This window comes from Erpetoichthys calabaricus, chromosome 4 (genome assembly GCF_900747795.2).
Source record: "Erpetoichthys calabaricus chromosome 4, fErpCal1.3, whole genome shotgun sequence".
Taxonomy (NCBI): domain Eukaryota; kingdom Metazoa; phylum Chordata; class Cladistia; order Polypteriformes; family Polypteridae; genus Erpetoichthys; species Erpetoichthys calabaricus.
Genome location: NC_041397.2, coordinates 154,236,108 through 154,258,440, shown reverse-complemented (window position 1 = coordinate 154,258,440; position 22,333 = coordinate 154,236,108). Strand labels below are relative to the sequence as shown.

Sequence of the window (22,333 nt, the reverse complement as noted above, 5' to 3'; positions counted from 1 at the left end):
TCCACTCCCTGAACAGTATCTGTGTGTAGAAGCTCTTGTGGTGAAAGTCAATAACCAGTTCCTTGGTTTTGCTGAAGTTAAAATTACAGACAATTCCTTCTACACCAAGAAAAAAGTTTTCCACCTGACTCCTTAAACTCTATCTCATCCCTCTTGTCAATATGCTCCCATAAGGACATAAACATCAGAACATTTCTGTAAGTGACATGACCTTGAAATTATATATATATATATATATATATATATATATATATATATATATATATATATATATATATATAGTTTGATTTATACAGAGGCAAGAGAAAAAGAAACAGGACTTTTCCGTGTGGTACTCTAATGTTGTTCACATTCTTATCAGAGACGCAGTGCTTGAGTCTCACAAGCTGCCTTCTGCCAGACAGATAGTCAATTATCCAGGGTACAATTGGCTTCTCCACCTGCATATCTACTGTATGAGCTTACCAATTAACAAGGGTAGCTGGATGGTACTGAAGGCACTGGAGAAATCAAAACATATATCCCTTACAGTGCTGCCGATATGTTTTCTTCAGGTGGACACACTAAACATTCATGAATGATGATTTTTGCCATCCGTCATATGCTTAATGAACATGACATGTTGCACATTTTCGTGGCATAGTTTAATCATCACTTTATGGCGAAAAATATGAGTTACATAGGTCAGGTTGCTCTTGTCATTCATTGTTTGTCTACATCAACCTCTCAAATTCCAGTCCTGATATAATCATGTGAGGTGCTGATTTTCAAAATAAGTAATTAAGAAATTACATTTAAGCCTAAAACATACATGGTTCACTCCACATATATGTACATATATATAAACAAAACATTACGTACTCTCTCTATATATATATACACTTCCATCAATTACATGAACTGAAGTTATTCATTACATCTTTGCCGGTTTCAGAAGCCAAATGGGCAAAGCAAAAACCAAACTCGGTCTGGGAACACGCACCCACACTAGAGCAGGGGTGTTAGTATCAATCTAAATCCACAAAACTTGGCAATGACTGTAGATTTTCATTCCAGACATTTACTTAAACAGGTGCAAGCTACTGCGGATAGCTGAACAAAGATTAAATCCTAGTTAAGAACATTTTTATTAAACTTGAATAAAAGTGCTTTGATAAATGATATCATATTAGGAACAAAATCTGATTTGAGTCTTCTTACTGAAACCTGGCTTAGTAAATTTGACACTATTTTTCCTTAGCTGAGGTGTCACCAAACAGTTATATATTCCTTCATTAATCAAGAGATACTGGTCGAGGAGGATAACTTGGGATAATTTTGTGTAATGAACTGCAAAATGCTTCTAAGAAATTAAGTGAATTTAAATCCTTTGAGGCTCTCGTTTTGAATATTAAAACAAATTCCCATGCAATTGTAGCATCAGTATACAGACCACCAGGGCCATATTTATTGCTCATGACTGAATTTGGCTGCCTTTTATCTGGTTTAGTTTATATTGTGATCATTTAGTGTAGATGATGGATTTTAATATATACACTGATGTGGAGGCTGACACTTTTAGCAAATGTGTTACTCATTTGTTAACTAAGTAAGGTTTTTCCAAGATTTTAAATGGTCTGACTCATAACCGGAACCACAGACTATGTCTAATTATTAGTTATAGAGTTTAGATTCAAAATTTAAATATTACTTAAATGTAATTAATTCTGATCACTATTTAATTATGTTTTATTTGTTTTGCTCTTACCAATACACTATGCTAATTAAAATAAAGATAGTGTGACAATGCATCACATTGGTATCTCTTCACTAAAATTTGAAGATATTTTGATAAACTCAAGCATAATTGTGGAAAAGAATTTAGATCAGCTAACCTCAATTCATAATGTGACTTAGAAAGTGGATTTAGATACAGTAGCTCCCTTTAAACAAAAATGATTAAAGCGCATAGAAACTCACCGTCTTATTCAGAATACTGAAGCTCTTAAATTATAGTGTCAAAAACTGGAGAATAGGTGGAGAGCAACAAAGCTGCAGGTTTTCCAAACTGCAGGAACATTGAGTATTGAAAAGTATAAAAAGCTCTCTTTATGGCCTTCTGAAATTACTGTTCTAAATTAATAGATAACAACAGTAATATTCATTGCGTGCTGTTTATAGATCAGTGGCTAATCTAACAAATGGGAATTCTGAACTGCAATGCAAAAATACTTACAGACATTAGCAGCGCAGACTTTATGAACTTTTTTAAGAGAAAATTGACAATATAAGATCCCAGATTTCAACTTCACCTAAATACTGCATTAGCAACCCTGGTCTTGCCTTACACACACCGCTTTAGTAATTTTAATTTGATAACAGAACAGGAAGTCAGAACTTTAAATTCTAAAATGAAACCTACTACTTTTTCCTTAGATCCAGTCCCAACAAAACTAGTTAAAAGGTCAATGAGTGTTCAGGCAGCACCCATTCTTAGTATTACTAATAGCTCAGTACTGAATGGCACAGTTCCTGATGCACTAAAAGTGTCAAATATCTGATCATCTATCTATTATAAAAAGAAATCCTGTGCTGGAAAGCAAAAAGCAAGTCTATGATACGTGATCTTCTCGTAAGACATTTTAAAGACCCGCGAGACCAAAGACACACCCTACTTACAATCTACCCGCGAGACCAAAGACACGCCCTACTTACAATCTATCAAATAGGACAATAGGCAGCAAAACATTCAGTCTTGTGAAGGATTTGAGCACACACAGATCCAGGGCTCTCAACGCATATAAAGCGTATAAGGACAGTACAGTACATTATAAATTAAATGTCGACATCTAAGTGAAGAAGAAAGCAGCGTGGAGAAAAGAGACTCAAATGCGTTGGACAGAAAAAAGAGCAAAAAAGAATAATCGAGGTGCAAATTCAGAAAATAAGGAAAGTAATTATCAGCCCGGAACAAGTGGAATTGAAAAAAAAGCATGTCTAATCCGGCTCAGAATTAAAAGACAATGAGTAAAAGAAAGTAGAACTTCATAAAGACGTTTACAAACGTTGGCGCTAAACACATGCAGAGCAGGTTAGAGACTATGAAACCAGTGAAATTAGAACGGCCCCCCCCCCAAAAAAAAACCTTGGCGCTATACACATGTGGAGAAAGTTAGAGGATATGAAAGTAGGAAAATTAGAAAAATATAAAAAAAGAAAGTAAAGATCGCAGTAGCGCAAACAAACAAACTGCCTCATTTAACTATGCACCAGTCTAACTTTGTTTTTTCACAATAATCACTACACTATTGCACCTTAACACTTAATTCTACTTTATTCACATAATTTTACTTATTTATTATGTTCTACTATACTGTTATCTTTCAATCTATGACTTTTTGTTAATCTGATATTCTTCTAACTTTGCACAGTTTTTGATAAGCGGATCAGGATGCATTTCACTGTGGGTTGTCCTGTATAACTATGCATGTGACAAATAAAGAATCTTGAGAATTTCAAAAACGGAATTTACCGCACATGCATTTATTGGTTACTTTGTAATAAAAAATTATTAACTGCTGATGATGTAGATCGTTTTGTCTGTGCTGAGATTCCAAACAGAGAAACCCATCCTGATCTCATTAAAAAGATTCAGCATATTGGGACTCACAAGATTACGAATATTGTTTTTACAGAAGTTCTGAAATAAAAGTGAAACTAATGAAACAGAAACAATTCCAAGAAAAAAAATCCTAAAAGTGAGTATCCGGAAAACCAAACATCGGGGTTGGCGAGCGAAGCGAGCAGAAGGCGAAGCCCCCTAGTTATACTTAAAATTATTATGATAGTCTTAAACAAATTGTCATTACCTTATAGTAAGTTCAGTCCTGTGGCTACAATTTGTAATGTAGAAAGCATTACATGGAGGTAATTTAGGTTTTTTTTTTAATCCTGAATTTTAAGATTTTCATTATCATCATCATGATCTTCATTCTGCTTTTCCAATTGTCCTGATTTGTTAAGCCATTAGAAATGAGCATGTGGGCTCTATCCCATGAAACTGCAGTAACTGCAACATTTCAGCATTCATTGTCACTTGCCATGGTATCCATGTCAATTATCATTCATTATTAGGGGAGAATGAAGACAGCAAACTCCAGAGAACAAAAGGGAAATTAATAGTAAAATGACAAAAGAAAGTAATGCATTTAAAGATATGGTCAAATACACACACTACTGTGGTTTTCTGAAAGCAGAAGAAGAAATGGTAAATAAGACCAGCTAATTATACAATAAGATCAATTAGATTTAAAATGACTCACTAACTGTGAAACTAGTGGGGTCAAAAACTTGCAATCACAGTGGGCTAAAAGGACTGAACTTGAGAAACACTGTTGTATCTAATTATATTCTGAGCATACTTCCTTAATCCCATATCTGAAACATATCAGTTTAACTTTAGATTACTTTAATTGCTCATAAACACTACTAATTAATGCAAGTCATGTAAGAAAAAATATGCAGTCTAATATATGGCTCTAAAGCATTGTTTTAAAATGATTGTTAGTAGACTTGAATGTTCTGATTTGGCAACCATAAATAAGATAATTGTTTACTGTATGTGACAACAATTAATAAGAATTTGTTGAGAGTGTAAAGAAAAGGCATGCATTAAATTGCAGATGAAGTAATTCATACATGAACAATGAAAATGTCACAGCTAGCTTTTTATTAGCCAATAACTATACGGGAAATGTGACATTCTTTATCACTTTAATAGATAACACCACAAGGATAGATTAAGGACATTTCATTTTATGAAACCTTACTTTTTTTTTTTACATTGTACAATACTTCTGTTATAATACTCAGCAGTAACTTCAGAAAAAATACATATGTTCATCAAACTTTCAAAGTCTCATCTAACTAATATAATATATATTCTGCACAGCTGTACAAACATTTCATTTAAAAGTTATTATCATTAAAAATTTCTGCAGTGGGAAACTATTATATAAAAATATTACTAAATTTTACATACCTATTAAATTTTAGTCCTTCTTGTCTGTTTAGACTATAGTGTGTACATATAAAAAGGATTTGAAAATTAGATTTAAATTTTATTCTTAGCCAATTCAAAGACTTACAGTAAAAAGTACAATAGTGTGATCATACTAGTTAATTCTTGTTAAAATCCTTAAATTTTAGAAAATTGTAGCAAAGCAAGAAAACAAATTGATCTGCCAGAAAAAAACACTAGTTTAAAAAAAATAATAATCATTTTTTTGTTTCAAATCTGCAAATCAGAAAAAAAATCTCTGCTAGTGAATAACATGAAATGTATAAAAAGAAATTTAAAATTAGATTTGAGAACTCAATTTAGATTTAGAATGAAATAACTACTTTATCTTCAGAATTTTGATCCAGTGAAAGAATTTCATTACCCTGACTTTAAACACAGCAATGCATCAATAATGGCTGGAGATAAGGAGTTGTTTCTATGGCTATCCTCAGAGAAAAAAAAAACATTGTGAATTTTTCATATCAATTAAGATTGCTTAAATATGTTTAGAATTATGATTGTACAGTTTTTAAGAGAGGACTTTTTTGGAGACCATTTTATTACTCTTAAGACACACATGAGTTTTTTGACAAAAGGGCTCAACAGCCAATTTGTGTAAAAGTAGTGGTATATCCTTAAGATTAGGAATGTGCCTAGTACACAAATGAGTATTACTCCATATTCATTCACCTCCTAGTTCTCTTACTTTAAATGAACTGGAACCAAGGGGACAAGATGTAGATTTTGTATTGCATTTTGCAGTTAAATGTATCAGTTTTAAATGTATGACAGTAGATTGCAGTTCCAATGCTATTACACCTCTGATGTAAGCAGGAAGCATGCTTTACAAAACACATTTCTTATTAGTCAAATTAACTATTATCTAGAAAAAAGTGAGAATTATTTTTTATTGTCATGTATACGATTGTAATGGCAATTGATCATTAAATATTTTTCCATACCATTTAACATTATCAATTCAAGCACATTCAAAACAACCAAATTTTAAATAAACAACCTTTTTTCTGCATACTCCAACTGACAGGAATTTAATTTAAAAGAATGGAAAGGACTATTGAGCCCTGATGACCACCTTTTCCACTATATATTTTTTTTAAATTTTATTTAAAATGAACTACTTTATTTGCAATCTATTTTACACCTATGCTTCAGATTTTATATGTCAATTAATGTGTGTTTATTGATTTTTTTTGTTCATACATACGAATAGTCTAGCAATTAAGTACTGTTATGTTGTTAAGGAGTTTCATGGCTCTAGGTCTGGCCATAAATAACTGACAATTGCCCAAAGCCATATTGTCTGTATGATTGAGAATTTTCACAAATCCTTATTGAAATTTCAGCTTTTGTTGGGTAATGGTTAAAACTGATACAAACTTAATAAGGTCTTTGAACAAGTGGTATTTAGAATAAAAACAAATGCATAATTTGTAGGAAAAAGGTTAATACTAGAAATATAATACATTTTCTAACCCAGCCATCTGGGTTGCACAAGCCAGTGCAGTCTTAGTGGCAGTCCCAAGCCCAGTTAAATCGGGGAGAGTTGCATCAGGAAGGTCATCCGGCATAAAACCTGTGCCAAATCAAACAAGCGGATGAGAAAAGAATGTCCATAACAGATAAATCGAAGCCTGGGTTTCCAACGATCGCCACTGATGCTGCTGTCAGGCAGGGAATCAGCAGAAACTATGCTACTGCTGGGCAAAGAATGAGAAATACATCAAGAGGGGGAAAGCGGGTTTAAAGATAATGGAAGAGGAGGAAGTAAAAGAGTGTGGAGTTCAGAGTCAGAGCTTTGAATATAGGCACAATGACTGGTAAAAGGAGAGAGCTGGCTGATATGATAAAGCGAAGAAAGGACGACCAAGTGGAAAGGGAGTAAGGGCAGAAGCATAGGATGTGGGTACAAACTGTTTCACCATGGTGTAGATGAGAAGATAAATGTTATGTTAGAAGCGTTTTGTAGGTAAAGAGAAGTCTAACAGAGTGATGAGCTCAAAGTTGGAAATCGAAGGGGTAATGTTAAATATGATGATCAGGTATACCGTTAAGGAGAAAAATGCTGAAGGGCAGATGGTGGATGACTTGGCAAAAAGGATGGAAAAGGATGTGGTGAATACATATTTTAAGAAGAAAGAGGAACACAGGGTGACTTTTAAGAGTGGCGGAGATTGTAAGGTGGCGGCAGGAGATAGTATAGTTAGATAGCATTGATTGGTGAAATACAGGATGACATTTGAGGTGAAAAAAGAGTGAGAATAGAACCAAGGATCAGGGAGTGGAAGCTGAAAGAGAAAGAATACTGTGAGAAATTCGGAGAGGAAGTGAGACAGGCGCTAGCTGGATGGTGGTGAAGACATGATAGATGATTGGAACACCACAGTTGAAGTTGTAAGGGACTGAGCTAGGAAGATGCTTGGTATGACATATGGACAGAGGAATTAAGACAAAGAGTTCTGGTGGCAGAATAAGAAAGCATCCTGCGGAAGAAGCTGTTGACCTTTCGCAGAGCAGAGTGGCACAGAAGGTGGGGAAGACAGAGAGCGAGGAGGCGGGCGGCCTTTATTGCCAATCCCTTTGGTGTTACGAAACAACTGCTAGGGGATAAGTGCAGTGGGCGTCTTGAGTGTTCATCAGAGGAAGTGAAGTGCTTCCTCCAGGACACATTGAGCGATCCTAGGAGGGATCAAGATCTCGATGCCAACAAAGCCCTCATCAACCCTGCCCTCCCAATAACAGCATTCAAGCAGGGTGAGCCAAGTCTGAAGGAGGTTGAGGAGGTCATCAAGGCAGCCCGATCAGCTTCCACTCCAGGCCCGAGCAGCGTACCCTACCTTGTCTATAAGCGCTGCCCTGCACTTCGCCAGCACCTATGGAAGAACTTGAAGGTGATCTGGCGAAGAGGGAAAGTCGCTGACCAGTGGAGGTGTGCTGAGGGAGTTTGGGTCCCTAAAGAGGAGAATTCCAGGAACATCGACCAGTTCAGAATGATCTCCCTGCTGAATGTAGAAGGAAAGGTGTTTTTCAGCATCGTATCCAAAAGACTGACAGAGTTCCTCCTCAAGAATAACTACATCGACCCCTCTGTCCAGAAGGGGGGGTTTCTGGAGTCCCTGGCTGCCTGGAGCACACAGGTGTGGTAACTCAGCTGATCAGAGAAGCTCATGAAAATAGAGGTGACCTTGCTGTGTTATGGTTGGACCTGGCCAATGCCTATGGGTCTATACCACACAAGCTGGTTGAGCTCGCACTACATCGCCACCATGTTCCCAGGAAAATCAAGGATCTGATCCTGGATTACTATAACAATTTCAGGATAAGGGACACTTCTGGGTCAGAAATATCAGACTGGCATTGGCTTGGCAAGGGAATAATAACAGGGTGCACCGTCTCCGTTATTCTTTTTGCCCTTGCCATGAATATGGTGGTCAAGGCAGCCGAAGTAGAATGCTGAGGGCCCCTGACTAAGTCGGGCGTACAGACAGCCCCCGATAACAGCCTATATGGATGATCTAACCATCACGACAACATCAGTTCCAGGGAGCAGGTGGATCCTACAAGGACTTGAGAGACTCATCACATGGGCAAGGATGAGTTTTAAGCCTTCCAAGTCAAGGTCCATGGTACTAAAGAAGGGGAAGGTGACTGATAAGTAGCGATTTCCTATCGCGGGAAGGCTGTGAAGGTGGCAGAGTCACGCCTGAGACAGAAGGCTCTGGTGGGCACCGTGGCAAAGGGTAGAGCAGGTCTAGGCTACTTCCCAAAGACCCAGGTCGGCAAGGCCCAGGGCAAGGAGAGAATCCATCTACTCCAGAAAGAGGTCCGAGCAGGGGTGGAGGAAGAGAGAGAGAGCAGGGCAGTAGGACTCCGGCAACAGGGTGCGTGGACAAGGTGGGAGAGTACTCTCCAGCAAAGGATCACCTGGACAAACATCATGCAGGGAGATTTCTTTTGTTTCTGGTGCAGGCGATCTACGATGCCCTGCCAAGCCCAGCAAACCTCCACGTCTGGGGAAAGAGTGAGACACCATCGTGTCCATTTTGTCCAGGAAGAGGCTCTCTAGAACATCTACTCAGCAGCTGCCCTAAGGCACTGGCAGACGGCCGCTACCGGTGGCGCCATGACAAGGTGCTCAAGGCAGTTGCTGAAAGCTTGGCTGCAGCCATCAAGACAAGCAAACTCCTCCACAGCCCAAAGAAGGCAGTTACCTTCATTAAAGCTGGAGAGCAATCCCTGGCAAAGGCAGTAATAACAGGTCTCTTCCACACAGCCTCTGACTGGCAGCTGCAGGCTGACTTGGGAAACCAGCTAAAGTTCCCGCAGCAAATTATAACAACACCACTCCGGCCAGACATGATCATTACATCAGAGGCCTCAAAACAGCTGATCATGCTGGAGCCCTGGGAAGAGCGTATCGAGGAAGCTAACAAGAGGAAATGTGCCAAGTACCAGGAGGTGGTGGAGACGTGCAGGGTCAGAGGCTGGAGGGTACTCTATGAGCCCATAAAAATTGGCTGCTGAGGATTTGCAGGGCGCTCACTCTGCAGAGTCCTCACATGGTTGGGCATAACAGGAGCGGCCAAGAAGAGGGCGATTAAATCCGCAAGTGAAGCTGCAGAGAAAGCCTCAAGGTGGCTTTGGGTGAAGAGGGCTGATCTGTGGATCGCTTCTGGGATACAAGCTGGGGATTGATCAACCCCAGCTGGCTCGCCTGAGCGAGAGTGTACGATGTTGCGAGACCCGAAATACCCAATGACCTCAGGTTACATCACTGATGATGTGTCCTAGTGCATCCAGGTGATGTTTCTTACAGTATATAGTATACATGTGTGTATATATAACTTCCACTCTGATAAAGTTTTCTCAATCCTTAACTCATGCTGTATGCAAACAGATTTGCACCATCCATTCTCCTTAAAGTATCAGTTACTGGGTTGTAATGTTCTTTAGTTTTTGTATGCTCTCGCACTTCTTGGATTATACAGTAGTAGGCGCAGCAACTTATTTATAGCATGAACTTTTATGTAATAGGTTTATTTATCAATTAAACACCTTTTTCACAGGTTGTTTTCATTAGTTTGTATATAATTGAAGCTAATTCAGGTAAAATGAAGTTCCCCCACCCATACTCTATTTTTTTATGTACAGTATGTATTATGAATGAAAAGTCCATCACTCCATTTTTACCACATCCTCATTCAATACAGGCATCTGATGAACCAAAACTGGATGGAATATGAGTCCTTTGCAGATCACACCCCAATTTTCTGGCACTGGGCCAGTTTTAATTTGATTGTATGCTTTTTGGACAGTGACAGTAAACTGTATTACCTGAAGGAAATCAAATATAAGAATAAAAACATTCAAACTCTATACAGAATTCTACTCAGCCAGCAAATTAAGAAACTTTGCACTAGGCATACACCGAATTACATTAAAATGGTCAAATGCTATTTGCACACAGCCTTGAGGCTTCTACAAATGCCTTTGATTATGACATGATAAACATATAAAATAATAAATATTCTTTTTCTTTTGTCTTTTGTAAAAAAATTCTTAGCCCCACATTTTCAAGGTTGTACTGTTTATTAGTGAAGTGGACAAGCAAGTGGTATTACTCTATCCAATATATTTCATTTCAATCATATTGTCATTTTAAAAATAACTACAGTTGCAAGAAGTTGTTTGTGAACCATCTGGAATTACCTGGATTTTGGCATTAATTATTCATAAACATATTTTCTTTTCCATACAGTTGCTAAAGCAGGCACAACCTTCTTAAACTAATAACATGCAAACACACACAATTTAAACATATGTCTCTTAAATTATCAATGCCCTGCTCTTCCTGTCTCATGATAATTTCTAGGATATGTTATAGCCTCAAACTCCTCAAAAATATAATAACCATATTACATTATTTTTATACTACACTATTTAGTTGTTCTTTTTTGTTTTGCATTTTTGAAAGTATATTTATTTTCCAAATTGTTTAGTGTCATATTGTTTGTCCTGCTATCCTTACACCCCTCACTACTAGATTAATTAAGATGCAAGGATTCTCTTGCTTCTCCCTACCACTGTACAGTTCCTTTTGTTCCAAATGAAGCCTACTGTGCCCTTACAGGTGCCTCTTGAAACATACCCTATCTCCTTCACATAGTTTCTAGCTAGGCTTTTACTGACCAATTTGCATATGTCTTCTCACTTTTGAAAATGAGTTTGGCAGGGGTCCAGAGAAATTGCTAAAAAACTCAGACTTATGCTATTATTGTGACGAATGAATGAAAAAAATGAATGTATGGCAAAGGGACAATATGTGCTGTACAACGTATAATCCTGAACTGGACTAAAATGCAAATCCAGGGAGCACAGTACAAGAATCATATAGCACTTTTCCATTTTTTGCACACTATCACAAGGCATTTTATAACTACAAAGCTGTTGTTCAGTTATTTGCAATTTGGAAAAAAATGAAGCACAGAAAGTTAACCTAATTAGAGTTGCCATTGTGCTGAAGACTGAGATTTAAATGATAACCTTGGTAGTTAAGCTTAGTGCTTTAGCCAGAAGTCTCTCTTATCTTTAAAGCTAATCAGAATGTAAAATATGTTATATTGTTACATAAGTACTTTTGCATTCTGTTATTCTAATATGCTTAAAATACACTTAAGATTTCAGTGATGTTTTGTACAGAACTCAGGGCCATCTGACTGTGAATAGTGCTGCATAAAATTAATTTGAATTGAAACTGAATTTCAGTATCTAAATATCTAGAGATTATAAACTATTCAAAAAAAATAAGGGAAAACCTTATCATCACAGACTAACACCAACTCAGGTAAGCTTCAAGGATATCAGTCTGTCCAGTTAGGAAGCATACAGGATTATGAATCAACTTCACTTGCTTTGGTGCAAATCAATCTGTCAATAGGTGCACTGGAAAGGCAACAGCAAGACAATCCCCAAAAAGGGGATGTTTTTGCTGGTAGTGGCCACAGACACATGCTCTCTCCTTATCCTTCCTGACTGATTCTTCTCTAGTTTTATGTTTTGCTAGTGTCCTTGCCACAACAGGTTGCACAAGTAATCAAGCTCTTGCAAGATGGCACATCCATACATGCCGTCACAAGAAAGTTTGCTGCGTCTCCCAGAACAGACTCAAGAGCATGGAGGAGATACCAAGAGATGGTCTGTTACATGAGAAGAGCTGGACAGGGCATAAGTCCAGCAGCAGGACTAATATCTGCTCCTTTGTGTGAGGTGGAACAAGAGGAGCAGCACTTCCAGAGCTCTACAAAATGACCTCCAGGTGACTCCTGATGTGCATGTTTCTGGCCAAACTGTCACTAACAGACATCATGAGGTTGCCATGAGGGCTCGACATTCTCTAGTGGGACCTGTGCTCACAATCCATCACTGTGTGGATCGATTGACATTCACAACAGAATACCATAATTGGCAGCTCCACCATTGGCGCCTCGTTTCACACTGAGCATATGCAACAGACATGAAAAAGTCTGGAGATACCATTGTAAATGTTATATAGCCTGCAACATCATCCAGCATGACTGGTTTGGCAGTGGGTCAGTGTGATGGTCTGGGTAAGTATATCCTTGGAGGATCGCACAGTTCTCCACATGCTAGGTAATGGTACCCTGACTGCTGTTAGATAAAGGGATGAAATCCTCAGAGCCACTATCAAACCTTATGCTGGGGCAGTGAGCCCTGGGTTCCTTCTAGTACACAACAATGTCCAACCTCATGTGGCCTGAGTGTGTAGGCAGTTCCTCTATGACTAAAGCATTGATGCCATTAACTGGATGGCAGTTCCTCAGACATGAATCCAATTAAGAATCTCTGGTACATTATGTATTGGTGCATCCAACACCACAAAGTAATGCCTTGGACTGTCCAGGAGCTCACTGATGCCCTGACCCAATGCCCAAACATTGTTGAGAGTCCATACAGGCACATGGGGGCCATAAACACTAATGAGTTGCATAAAGATTTGCCGTGATGAAATTCATACAATTTTCCTCAACCTGTGACTTCAAATTTTGACTTTGATTTTCAGTGTGATGTTGAATCCAGCCTTCAATGGATTGGTTATTTGGTTTCCATTGAAAGTTGTAACATCATTTTATTTTTCAATGAATTACACAGTATTACTCATTAATGAGTATTTCATTCATCGAGATCCAATGTGTGATTTAAGTGTTCTCTTAATTTTCTTGAGCAGTGTATTTATGAAATAATTTTGTTTTAAATCCTTAAAAAATACTTAAAATAAAAATATATTTGCTTACTTGTACTAATACTAACACAAATAAATGAAGGTCACAACATTTTGCAAATAGGAACCTAGCCTGTAAATGAAAATGAAAAGTTTTATAATATGCATTTGAGAGGCTGATGAATGAAGAGAATGAGAGAGAAAGAAGGTTGGATGATGTGGAGATAGTGAATCAGGAAGTGCAAAGGATTAGCAAGGAGGAAGTAAGGACAGCAATGAAGAGGATAAAAAATGGAAAATCCATTGGTCCAGATGACATACCTATGGAAGCATGGAGGTGTTTAGGAGAGATGGCAGTGGAGTTTTTAACCAGATTGTGAATCTTGGAAAGTGAGAAGATACCTGAGGAGTGGAGAAGAAGTGTACTGGTGCCGATATTTAAGAATAAGGGGGATGTGCAGGACTGTAGTAACTACAGGGGGATAAAATTGATGAACTACAGTATGTAGTTATGGGAAAGAGTAGTGGAAGCTAGGTTAAGAAGTGAGGTGATGATTAGTGAGCTGCAGTATGGCTTCATGCCAAGAAAGAGCACCACAGATACAATGTTTGCTCTGAGGATGTTGATGAAGAAGTATAGAGAAGGCCAGAAGAAGTTGCATTGCGTCTTTGTGGACCTGGAGAAAGCATATGACAGGGTGCCTTGAGAGGAGTTGTGGTATTGTATGAAGAAGTTGGGAGTGGCAGAGAAGTACATAAGAGCTGTACAGGATATGTATGAGGGACAGTGGTGAGGTCTGCGATAGGAGTGACTGATGCATTCAAGGTGGAGGTGGGACTACATTAGGGATTGGCTCTAAGCCCTTTCTTATTCGCAATGGTGTTGGACAGGTTGACAGATGAGATTAGACAGGAGTCCCCGTGGACTATGATGTTTGCTGATGACAATGTGATCTGTAGCGAAAGTAGGGAGCAGGTCGAGGAGACCCTGGAGAGGTGGAGATATGCTCTGGAAAGGAGAGGAATGAAGGTCAGTAAGAACAAGACAGAATACATGTGTGTAAATGAGAGGGAGGTCAGTGGAATGGTGAGGATGTAGGGAGTAAAGTTGGCGAAGGTGGATGTGTTTAAATACTTGGGATCAACAGTACAGAGTAATGGGGATTGTGGAAGAGAGGTGAAAAAGAGAGTGGGTGGAAAAAAGTGTCAGGAGTAATTTGTGACAGACTGGTATCAGCAAGAGTGAAAGGGAAGGTCTACATAACGGTAGTGAGACCAGCTATGTTATATGGGTTGGAGACGGTGGCACTGACCAGAAAGCAGGAGACAGAGCTGGAGGTGGCAGAGTTAAAGATTCTAAGATTTGCACTGGGTGTGACGATGATGGATAGGATTAGAAATGAGTACATTAGAGGGTCAACTCAAGTAGGACGGTTGGGAGACAAAGTCAGACAGGCAAGATTGTGTTGGTTTGGAAATATGCAGAGGAGAGATGCTGAGTATATTGGGAGAAGGATGTTAAGGATAGAGCTGCCAGGTAAGAGGAAAAGAGCAAGGCCCAAGAGAAGGTTTATGGATGTGGTGAGCGAAGACATGCAGGTGATGGGTGTAACAGAACAAAAGCCGAGGATAGAAAGATATGGAAGAAGATGATCCTCTGTGGCAATCCTTAACAGGAGCAGCCGAAAGAAGAAGAAGAAGAAGAACGTAATTGATATGTAGAGGAATGGAAAATTAGAGCTGAATTCACCTGTTATCAAGAACTACATTGATTGAGTTTAGAGAACTACAGGGCTTTTTGCCAACATACTTTTGTTTATAAGAATTTGGAGAAACAAGCCAATTGATTCTTTGTTGTGCACAAATGTCTGAACAATTTGTCTTTTAACAAGATCAAGTTATATTTTCAATGTGTTTAGCCATTTTACATTGCTTAATATGCATTTTTTTGCTTAACACTCAAAAACAAAAATATCCATTGGGTTGTTACATGAGGCTTATAGTATCCAACTCACATATTTTATAAACAACTTGACAATAGTTCTTAACAGCAAAATGTGAGTGTTTTAAAAAATTCTTATCATACTAGTTTAAATTTTGCTTAATTTTATAACAAATTCCATACTGTACTCCAGTACTTGCTAATATATAGTTCACCTGAAAATAACGGTTTTGCTAATTCTCTTTAAAACTGTGCTTTTTTTGATTTAATTGCATTTGGTCATGTGCATAGTATTTTAAGTCAGTCCTTTCTGTGGAAAATATGTCAGTGTGTGTGTCCGGTCCCTGCAAACAATCTGATTGATCTTCTTGGCTTTGGTTTATTGATTTACAGATGAAGTACTAGGTAAGAAAAGTTGAGGCAAATGAGAAATAATCAAGGCATAGAAGACATACTGAGAGTTACCGTCTAAGAAGGAAAGTATTCGCAAGAATATGAATGATGTTTTCTGTGTGCCAAGTTGTTTTGCCTGCCTAAGGTAAAGTCATCCCTGATGGAGGATCGCATGAATCGTAGAGTAGAGGGGTCCTTTCATCGGATTGGCTGGCCCAGTGCTGTTTCAGCCGTGGAATGGCCAAATGGGGGAGGCAGTTTGATGGTTGAGGTCTCCAGGACTCTAAACAAATCCAAATCATATTATGGGATATCATCTACTGTTAAATTCTGCTCTGCACTTGTAAAATTTTTATTTTTATACTGAACTGAGGATTTGTTCTCTTCTGTGTATTGTATTGTATTGACCCCCTTCTTTTTGACACCCACTGCATGCCCAACCAACCTGGAAAGGGGTCTCTTTTTGAACTGCCTTTCCCAAGGTTTCTTCCATTTTTTCCCTACAAAGTTTTTTTTGGGGGAGTTTTTCCTTGTCTTCTTAGAGAGTCAAGGCTGGGGGGCTGTCAAGAGGCAGGGCATGTTAAAGCCCATTGCGTCACTACTTGTCTGATTTTAGGCTATACAAAAATAAATTGTATTGTATTGTATTGTATTGTGTGGACAATTGGGGCTCATCTACCATTGGTGGTAATCAAAAAGCAAACAGGTAGTGAGAAAGGTACCTTGAAATGATAGAGTCTGAGAAGCAGGCTTTATGGGAATGTGCCCAAGAGAGGGAGTGCCAGGCAAGACACCGAGGATTGACTAAACAGTAATGCTGAAAGTACACATAGAGCAAGAGATATCAAATATTTTTAATTTTATTACTTATTTTCCATGGGTAACATAGCTAGTTTACAGTATGAAAGAAGCTGCTTTTGAAATAACATTCTCAAACCTGCTTAGTTCAGGTTTGCCAGTTTCACAGGCTATTCCTTGCACAGTGGATGTAAGGCAGCAAACAGGCCTGAACAGGTAGCCAGACCATTCCACAGACCACTCATGCACACATTTATACAGGGGCCAATTTGGAATCAGTAATTAACCTAACCTTTACATGTTTGGAAATGTGGGCAGAAAACTGGAGTACCCCAAGGAAAACCAATGGAGACACAGGGAAACATGCAATTTCCACAAAGAGTAGGTTGTAAGGTTTGAGCCTAGCACACTAGATCTCTGAGGCAAAGAAAACTTATAATTATAAATCATTGTGATATTATTATCGGCTACTCAATGCCCTACATTATGAAAAGTCCTGAAATACATTCTGAGAGATGAATGGCTCACTGCCTTGTAGGAGATCAAGATCAAGCTTTGCAAAAGCCATCATGCTTTCAATATTAAAAATAAAAGCTTAGATGAGTGAAAACTGTCTTACCCATCCGTGGAGAAAGGCTTTAAGAAATTGCAACAAAAAAGCTACATGTGGGGTCTTAATGCATTTTTACTTAATACCCCATCTTATAATTTTCATAACCGCATGATCTTTGGCATAAAAGGTTATTTTCTGGACTTCTGCTCACAGCTGGATATAGTGAGAGTCATTTCTGCCAAAGCATTGGTGATACCTATTACACTCTGCAATATCTAAGTCCCAGTGACAATGATTGCTTTTTTATGTTAATTGTATAGATTTCCAGTTGGAAACATTTATCAGTCTGAAGAAAACTGCTGTGCTCCTCTTTTTTTTTTGAATTGTTAAGCAATCCCAACTAAGGAACCAATAGATATTCTGCAATTGTAAACACCTATACTGTACATAACTTAAAAAGAAATGTATTATTTTTTTGGAATTAAAAATACTTAGTGTATTCATTTTGATTCTATGTACAGCATCAAGTCTGTTTTACCTGTGTGACACTCCTAAATGTTACTGTTTTCTCCTACTCTTCTTTGCAAAAGGTTCAAGCTATATCAGTTTGTGAGGCGATCTCCAGTGTACAACTCATTTCAGGGCTTCAACCTTCATCTTTCAAACCAGTTTTTGACTGATTTAGCTATGTGCTTTTTGTCATATATGATAGGAGGAATTTTTATAGAAGGGCTAGTAATATGGTAAAATATCCTGATATTTGATGCTATTTATATTTACTCCTATTTATACCTGCTAAACAATAGTAGTCTCATGGCACAGTTTTTACCAATACCATATTTGAAAGTTAGTAGAAAGTATTTTGGGGGATAAGTTGTTCTGCTTTGCCTCAAACATATCATTCAGAATTAAGTGCAAAACATTCTTTGTTGGTCTTATAAGATAGAGAGACCTGTATGATTTTGAATGAATAGATCTTATAAAAATTTCACATGGACTTTGATGCTGTTTTATGTGAAAAGTTGCTTTTGTCTTACTACCATCTCTCCTAAACACCTCCATGCTTCCATAGGTATGTCATCTGGACCAATGGCCTTTCCATTTTTCATCCTCTTCATTGCTGTCCTTACTTCCTCCTTGCTAATCCTTTGCACTTCCTGATTCACTATCTCCACATCATCCAACCTTCTTTCTCTCTCATTCTCTTCATTCATCAGCCTCTCAAATGCATATTATAAAACTGAACTACAAAACTCAGACATATGCTGAATAAAATAAATTGTTACATTTATTGGGTATTCAGCTAGTGAGATGTATTTCTGCAGCTAATTTAAGGTTCCTGCTGGCCTTTTGGTAGACTCTATGATGACCTCTTTTCTTACCTCAGTTTCAGTTTTGGAAGGGCATACTAATCTTTTCAGTGAACTGATGCTACGATATTTCTCCCATTTCTTAATGGTAGTGTTCACATTGCTCAGTGACAAATGTTATGGTTTTAAAATAATTGTCCTTCTCTTCATTTACACTTTTCAACAGGAAGATTCTGCAAAACATTTTGTAGCTCATTGTGCTACATGGTTACTATATCTGAATGCAGTGCAAAGGAAAACCCTTCAAAGAAATCTTACTACTGGAAGAGCTCGTTTTATTTAGTTCTAATCAAAATTACTGATGCCAAGTTTAGGTAGACTACTTTTATATTGGTTAGATGTATAATTGGTTAAATATAAAAACATTTAAAACCACATTACAAACTGTTTGCGCTTGGCATGGAATATTTTACCAATCTGTGGAGAAAGACTAACAAAAAAGCTACATGTGGTTCTCAATGCATTTTTACTTAATGCCTCAACCCATAATTGTCATAATCACAAGATCTTTGGCATAAAAGGTTATTTTCTGCCAAAGCAATGATGATACTGGTTTTGAAAACTTCTGAAAGGAAGATCCACAGCAAATCATTTGGTACCACATTGGGTTCCAGGGTTACTGTATCTTTACATTGTACAAAGAAAAAAACCTTTAGAGAAATCCTACTACTGGAACAGCTAGTTTTATTTAGTTCTAATCACATTCACTTAAAATGAGGCCAGGTTTAAGAAAACTACTTTTTAATTGGTTGGATATGTGATTACTTACATTACGAATGGTTTTCACTTTTGTAAATGGCATAGAATGTTTTTTTTGTTATTTTTAATATTTTTCCTAAAAATAATTAATTTTCTTCACAAAATATTGTTGGTTTCAAAATTTTTAAAGCTGAAAAGCATTTGACATAATTTATCTTTATTTCAGCCCAGTGCTTGAATTGGAACCAAATTACTGGTGGTAGTCTTTAAAATTGGATTAAACAGCTCCAAAGTGGGGACTGTGAAACTTCAATCAAGCAGCACGATGCAATAATATTCGATTGAAGAGCAGGGAATAGGGGGTTGAGGGGTCCCCTGTGACACTTATTGCACCACAATGGTATTTCATTGAATCAAAGAGCGGAGCAGGGGTCTCCCATGTAAATTCTAGTAGCATAATCAATTACATTTGATCAAAAAGATGTTAGGGTGCCCTGGGAACACAGTACCTGTAATTATTGGCCTGCTTCAAACACTGTTTCTGCCCTTACATTAATGTAAATTTTAATAACCGTAAATATGTATACATCCATAAATTATACTGATTCCAACTGGTGATGGAGGCATGGAAAAAAAAATTAATTTTGTTCTTTTATAGAATAGTTGAAATATGTTTTTGGCAGGGAGGCAGCTTAAAATTGATATTTTTCAAGTCACATTTTAGGACATATAGTAAATCAATTTAAAAAATGACAGAACAAAATGCCAATATTAAGCATGGACTATGAGTTATATCAAGTGGAAGAACAGTGTGCAGGCGTGAGATATAGGGCTAGATATTGGCGGCAACTTCATAATATGATACACATCTCAATACATGTGTCAGAACATGATACATATCACATTAGAATATGACACAATGTGTTACTGATAAATACAAATTAGCACAACAGACATACTGTACAACATGATTTTTTAATTGAAAGCAATTTAAAGTTATACTTTTCTTTTAAGGAAACAATAACTGTTCCAAACATTGTGATATTAGCATGCTTCCTTGAGCAGTGACAATGTCAGCTATGGAGAACACCTTTTGTCTACAGGCACACCTATCCGTGGGATACACAGGACTTATTTTGGCAAGCTGGCCAGCAAAGTATAACAAGTCCTCACTAATTAAGTGGCCCTTTCTCATCAAGAGGCACATTGTACTCACCAAATATTATGTTACAGCATTGAACTCATGACACTCAATGCCATTGTTTATAACAGTGCTTGAAACAGTAAAAAATTAGAATTGCAGTTTAATTTCTTTTTCAATGTCTTCAGCACATTCAGTGTCAAAGTTACAAACTTCTTTAGAAAGCAGCTGCCCTACATATAGAATAACATTAACAGGTTGTTCAAGAAATTGCTTAGTTGTGTTGAAAGAGCTATTCTATCTTGTTGAAACATCAACCAAGAGCTCAAATTCTGGCAAGTAGATTAATTTTTACTTTTCATTTACAGTATTGCTAGCTGTGATACTTTTTTAGAAAAAAAATTACGACAGCAAAAACTCTTCCAAAGAGGTGTGAGACAGCTGGCATTTTCAATGCTAAATACTTTTACCACCTGCTGGATGTTATAAATATCACACTGTACGTAGTATAATTTTCTCATTAATGCTTGCTCTACTTAAAAAGTAGATTCATAAATATCGATACAGCACTGACTGCATCTGTTCATATATTGTGAAGGGTTTATTCACAATATATTGCCATATCGATAATTTGAGCACAACCCTAATGACAAGATCATGCAGAATCATCAGTTGTCATTTAGTTATTTACTAAATTAAAAGGTGGGTCAAATATAATAACTTAGGGTCCTATCACTTTGTGGCAATGCAAAGGCATCATGATTAACAATCAGATAATCGTTGCCTTTCAGAAGAAATTAATGCCAGATATCACTTGACATCATTCAGAAAATCTGATTTTCACCACTGTAATGGCACTGTATGAAGATGGCATTGAGCAATGGTTTTCAAGTTCAGTCCTGGTGGTGTCAAACTTTTATTCCAATCAAAGTCACAATCAGTACATCATTCTTACTTTTAAGTGGATCTCATTGCCTAGCTTTTAAAGGCTGCTGTTTCTTTTCTGGTTTTCATTTCATTTACCCTTTCCTGGAGACTTAAACATTAAACATTTCTTACAAATGAACAAACAAATGAGTATGGCACAGAGGTAATTGCTCCCCTTTAACATTCAATGATGTCAATATTTCAATACAATTAACGAGGGAAGCTCTGTAGAAATGGGAGAATTAAAAAGAAATTATACATATTTATTTTTTGTCAAAAATACACATATTTCAGAATTTCTTCAAATAAGAGAATAAAAAGGGCAACTCACTAAATAGAAAGTAGGAATAATGTGGTGATTGTGAAATTAATTGAAATGAAAACCCTTTGTCACAGGTGTCCCCCAGGACTGAACTTGGGAACCCTTAATATTGATGGACATCAATCATTAGAGTACAATCACAGATATTCTCAGTGCTGCACTTACATTAAAGAGAGACTGGATGATTATATATGTTCTAGGGATTAATGACTATGTGAAACATTGATAATTGTTCATAAATTATGTTGTTTGGTCTCACCTTTTAAATATATTGTTGGATACCCAAGAACCATAATGTCACTCACCTGTGTACCTGCTGCAGGGAGATCTAACATTTCACATGTGTGTAACAGAGTATACCAATTAGTAATATATATATATATATATATATATATATATATATATATATATATATATATATATATATATATATATATATATATATATATATACTGTATATTTATTTATCCTGCATTAAGTGTATTTTTAAGTAAAACACATTTGCTTAAACCATACCTCAAATATCAGAATAGCAAGTTTAAACAATACTTTCAGTAAACCACTTTCATCTATACAAATAAATGACAATACAGGATACTTATTTAAAGTATAAATCTGTCTTGGAAACTGTTTATTTAAATGTTACAATAAAAAATAATTTAATTTTAAACTTGTTTCCCCAAAGGTTGTCCCTTTCTCTAAGAAAACAAGTACACAAAACATAATTGAAAGAAAAAATGTAGCTCATTTCTTCCCAGATCTTTCTTATCAATTTGGAAACAAAACTTCTTGCATTGTCCCCATGTGAAAAAAAAGCTCTATAAAGTAGTTACTTTTACCCATAACAAATTAAAGCAATTTTTGTAATTAAAGTCTAGGCTAGAGCCTCA

General features: G+C 37.0%; 1 pseudogene; it reads left to right on the top strand.

The window, feature by feature from the left end:
* Positions 1 to 9,754, top strand: part of LOC114651154 (uncharacterized) — a 34,436-nt pseudogene extending 24,682 nt beyond the window's left edge.
* The last annotated feature ends 12,579 nt before the right edge of the window (positions 9,755 to 22,333 follow it).